Genomic DNA, 6,000 nt, shown 5'->3' with positions numbered 1-6,000 from the left:
ATGGCCCGAGGAAGACACCTTTAAACCAAAGGGAAGCAGCTCTGGATGATTCAAAAGGCTCCCTGTCTTTCTAGATTGCAAAGATGGCTAACACTGGGAAACTCACCACTAGAATAGCATACTCCGGAGACATGACCAGGGGTGTGGCTGATTGCCTTTTGCTGAAGAGAATAGGTGTCTGACTGATGCATCCATTCAGTCATCTCAGCAGAAACAGGAATAGAGACAAGGACTGGGAAAAGGAGTAATTTGGGAGGAATCTGTGGAAGACCCTCTTGTCTAATGGTATAAACCCAGGTGTCGTACACAAGAGATGCATAAGGCTTTTGAGAATGTTATGCTGGCAGAAATGCTGCAAGCCTGGATGCAAAGGGACGGAGACAAGATAAAATGAAAGGAACTTGTCAGACTCCCAAAATTCTGTAAGCAGGGCACTGATATTGGTTTTGATCACTTTACAGTGAAGCCCAACCATAGATAAGCCCATCTTACAGACAGATTTCAGTCCCTTTTCTTTATTATAAAACAACAGATAACCAGATATTTAAGGAAAATATCCAACATATATGAAAGTGCAAAATAATCAAACAAAAAAGGAAATTGGAAGAAACTAAAGTGATGTCGGAGCTAGGAAAAAGTAAACTACTCTCCAATACACACACATACGAAATAGCCCCAACTAGAATTTCTATCCTGACAAAGCTAAAAGATGCTGTTGCTCTCATGAAGTAAGGACAAGATATTAGAAAAAAAGAAAGAGAATTTTTGAATTTTATATATTCTTTTAAAATATAAAAATCCAATAGCTAAAATTAAAATAACATTAAAACATTGGAAAATATTATTTAGAAAACCTCCCAGAAAACAATCCAAGAGATAAGGAATATAAAGTACATGAAAATCAGACCATCATTCTAGGAGGTATAATATCCAAAGAATAGGAATTTAAAAAGACAAGGCAGTGAGATACAGTGAACAGAGAGTACAGAAAGGAGGAAATTAACAATTACAAAAAGACAGTAGGATTTCACAGTATTGAAAACACGAGTCTCTGGTATAGTATATTGTCTGGGGCTGAATGGGAAAAAAGAAGTGCACACTAAGCATATTATTAAAGAATTTCACAATAGCAAAGATAAAGAGAAAATGTTTAATTCTCCAAAAGAAAAAGACAAGTCACATGTAACGGGTCAAAAATCTCTAAAACAGCCATCTTTTTGACGATAACACTGGATGTTAGGAAACAGAATAGCAATGTTTTCAATATTCTGAGTAAAAATAATTTCAGCAAGACAGGAAACAACATGTGTTGGAGGGGATGTGGAGAAAGGGGAACCCTCTTACACTGTTGGTGGGAATGCAAGTTGGTGCAGCCACTTTGGAAAACAGTGTGGAGATTCCTCAAGAAATTAAAAATAGAGCTTCCCTATGACCCTGCCATTGCACTACTGGGTATTTACCCCAAAGATACAGATGTAGTGAAAAGGAGGGCCATCTGTACCCCAATGTTTATAGCAGCAATGGCCACGGTCGCCAAACCGTGGAAAGAACCAAGATGCCCTTCAACAGACAAATGGATAAGGAAGATGTGGTCCATATACACTATGGAGTATTATGCCTCCATCAGAAAGGATGAATACCCAACTTTTGTATCAACATGGATGGGACTGGAAGAGATGATGCTGAGTGAAATAAGTCAAGCAGAGAGAGTCAGTTATCATATGGTTTCACTGATTTGTGGAGCATAACACATAGCATGGAGGACAAGGGGAGTTAGAGAGGAGAAGGGAGTTGAGGGAAATTGGAAGGGGAAGTGAACCATGAGAGACTATGGACTCTGAAAAACAATCTGAGGGTTTTGAAGGGGTGGGGAGTGGGAGGTTGGGGGAATCAGGTGGTGGGTATTGGAGAGGGCACGGATTGCATGGAGCACTGGGTGTGGTGCAAAAACAATGAATACTGTTACACTGAAAATAAATTTAAAAAATTTAAAAAAATTAATTTCAGTCTAGAATGATCTATCCAGTCAACCAATCAATTATGTGTGAAGAGCAAAAAGAAAATTTTCAAACATGCAAAGATACTATATCAAAATTTATTTGATATAACCTATCTTCAGGAAGCTATTAGGGAAAATAATCAACAAATAAGAAATAGGCAAAGACAGAGGGCATATGATTTTGGCTCTAGGAGATTGAACAGCAAAAGGTATTATAGGGAAGTCCAGTGATGACGGTCCAGAGAAATCAAGGAAAGACTGTAAAGTAGTAGAGGAATTAGGCAGGTGGTAATGATGACTTAGAGATTGTTCTAGGGAAAAAGGGGATTAAATATTTAACTTACAGAAAATATGAATAGATGTGTGGAAGGCATGATGGAGCATTTCCCCAGATAAATGGAACATTGTCAAGAGAAGAGGTAGAATCATATGGAACAGCTAACTTCAGCAAAGAATATTTGTATAGTCATTGTCATGTAAATTCTGATCTTTAATTTAGTGAAGGATTATAAAATAGCTATTGGGAAGGGAAATAAGAAGCTATACAAAAGCTTAGTTTACCTGTATCATTTCTAAGGGCCAAGAACTATTTTCTAACAGAAAATTAACAATCATTGAATGTTGGCATATTATTTAGAAGTATGGCGATAAATACTACAGGAAAATTGGAGAATTGTTGAAGTTACAACCTTGAAGGAGATGACTCAGAGCTGACTTATACCAGGGAAATTTTAGGATTATTTGTCTACTTAAATCATGGACATATATAGCTTCTTTGAGATGTTGGTGAGGATTGTGGAGAAAGGGGAACCCTCTTATACTGTTGGTGGGAATGCAAGCTGGTGCAGCCATTCTGCAAAACAGTATGGAGGTTTCTCAAGAAATTACAAATTAATTAAAACAAAATATCTTGTCTAAATATAAAGCAAACCCCCTTATTTGGATACAAGAAGCCATGCCACAGGGCGCCTGGGTGGCTCAGTGGGTTAAGCCACTGCCTTCGGCTCAGGTCATGATCTCAGGGTCCTGGGATCGAGGCCCGAATCGGGCTCTCTGCTCAGCAGGGAGCCTGCTTCCCTCTCTCTCTCTCTCTCTCTCTCTCTCTGCCTGCCTCTCCATCTACTTGTGATCTCTCTCTGTCAAATAAATAAATAAAATCTTTAAAAAAAAAAAAAAAAGAAGCCATGCCACAAATACATCTTGTAAGATCTGTCATCTTTGGAAACAAGAGCTGACTAATGTGTAGGTATTTTAAGTAAAACCAATTCAGTGACATTGATTTCTATCTTTAAGTAACTATTTTGTATGTGTATTTGTAGGCTGCATGATATTTCTCTTTCGATCCCTTAGGACATCAAAAAGAAGCAAAATTTTTCAGGCATTTCCCTGGTAGAGTATAATGAACTATTATTTTGCATTCAAGGGACAAACTTTTATTACTATTGATCTGTCTATGGAAACGATAAACGTCAATATGGTAGGTTCGCTCCTCCTTTGGGTTTGACACAATGATAGAACTAATTCTGTTATTTGAGTCAAAATTCAATCATAATGGTGTGCTCAGCACAGCAAACTCAATAAAACACAAAAATGGATTAAAAGAAAAATTGCAGGGAAAAAATGCCAGGTAGCATTTTCCAATGCTTAGCTTTTTTCTTCAAATGTTAATTATTACTTTTGAAAATTCAATCAATTACAGAAACAGTTATATTCATTTATCTGGATGATTTTTAAATTTGCATATTGCAAAGAAAACTTGAGTTTTGCATTTTTTCCTGACAGATGGGGCAAAAATCATTGCATCCATTTTGTGTGTGTGTGTGTGTGTGTGTGTGTGTGTGTGTGTGTGTGTCAACAAAAACTGATACGCATTAAAAATTTTAAATTAACAGTTCACCTGGGTGGCTCAGTTGGTTGAGTTGCTGCCTTCAGCTCAGGTCTTGATCCAGGGATCCTGGAATTGAGCCCTGTGTCAGGCTATGCACTCAGCGGAAAGCCTGCTTCTCCCTCTCCTTCTGCCCTTCCCCCTTTTGTGTTCTTTCTCTCAAATAAATAAATAAAATGTTTTTTTCAAGAACTTCTCAAACTCAACATTCAGAAAACAAATAAGTCAAAAAATGAGCAGAACACATGAGCAGACACTTCTCCAAAGAAGACCTATCTATAAATGGCTAACAGACACATAAAAAAGTGTTCATCATTATTAGTTATCAGGGAAATTCAAATCAAAACCACATTAAGATACCAGCTTACACCAGTTAGAATGGCAAAAATTAATAAGGCAAGAAACAATAAATGTTGGAGAGGATGCAGAGAAAGAGGAACACTCTCACTACTGGTGAGAATGCAAGTTGGTTCAGCCACATTGGAAAACAATGTAGAGGTTCCTCAAAAAATTAAAAATAGAAGTACCTTATGACCCAGCAATTGCACTACCAGGTATTTACCCCAAAGATTTAGATGTAGTGAAAAGCAGGGCCACATCCATCCCAATGTTCATAGCAGCAATGTCCACAATAGCCAAACTGTAGAAAGAGCCAAGATGCCCTTCAACAGGTGAATGGATAAAAAAGATGTGGTCCATATATACAATGGAATATTACTCAGCCATCAGAAACAATGAATACTCAACTTTTTCATCAATATGAATGGGACTCGAAGAGATTATGCTGAGTGAACTAAGTCAGAGAAAGTCAATTATCACATGCTTTCACTTACTTGTGGAAGATAAGGAATAGCATGAAGGACAGTAGGAAAAGGAAGGGAAAAATGAAGGGGGGGAAATCAGTGGGGGAAATGAACCATGAGAGACTGTGGACTCAAGAAGCGAACTGAGGGTTTTAGAGGGGATGGGTGGGGGAATGGGTTGACCCTGTGATGGGTATTAAGGAGAGCACATATTGCATGGAGCACTGCATGTTATATGTAAACAATGAATCATGGAACACTACATCAAAACCTAATGACATATTGTATGGTGACTAACGTAACATAATAAAAAAGAAAAAAGAAATTTTAAACTAATTCTTCTTTGTAAACAGATCTGGGCTCTTGATAAAGAAATAAAAAATTTAGACTGTGGACTTGAAAAACAATCTGAGGGTTTTGGAGGGTAGGGGGTGGGAGGTTGGGTGAGCCCGATGGTGAGTATTATGGAGGGCACATATTGTATGGAGCACTGGGTGTGGTACATAAACAATGAATTCTGAGACACTGAAAATAAATTAAAAAAATAAATATTTTTTTTAAAAGAAATAAAAATTTATTTATTTATTTATTCAACAAACATTTACTAAGTATCTCCTCTGTGTCAGGCATGCCTCTATATATGAGGATATACCTGCTTATTATGGAGACCTAGCTCTCATTATACAAAGTTTCCTGCAAAATGGCCCTCAGTATGGCTTGTCAGTCCTTGAATTTTGCTAATTTTACAAAACTTTAGGTTAACGGAAATTCAGGGTGTTATCTACAGCACAGTAGAATGGACTTGCCTCTTCTGTGCACTGTGAACACAAGTGCCTATGAGTGAACACATTCCGTGAGGATGCACCCTAGCACAGGTCAGTGATAAGCAACTTGTATCATTGCATTTAATTATAACAATGATCTTTTATTTTTTGAAGATTTTATTTATTTATTTATTTGACAGAGAGTGAGAGAGAGAGCGAGACAGAGCAGAAGCAGGGAGAGCTGCAGAGTGAGAGGGAGAAGCAGGCTCTTCACTGACCAGGGAGCCTGATGTGGGGCTTGATCCCAGGACACTGGGATCATGACCTGTGCCAAAGGCAGATGCTTAACAACTGAGCCACCCAGAGGCCCCTGACAATGACTTTCTGAGATAGCTTCTATTACTTCCATTTTACGAATACAGAAACTGAGAGGGCACCAGTGTGGCTTAGTCATTTAAGTATCTATCTTCATCTCAGGTCATGATACCAGGGTCCTGGAATGGAGCCCTATGTCAAGCTCCCTACTCAGTGGGGCATCTGCTTTTTTCC

This window comes from Lutra lutra, chromosome 4, assembly GCF_902655055.1.
Source record: "Lutra lutra chromosome 4, mLutLut1.2, whole genome shotgun sequence".
NCBI classification, from domain to species: Eukaryota; Metazoa; Chordata; class Mammalia; order Carnivora; family Mustelidae; genus Lutra; species Lutra lutra.
Note: the sequence above shows the minus strand (reverse complement) of the source record.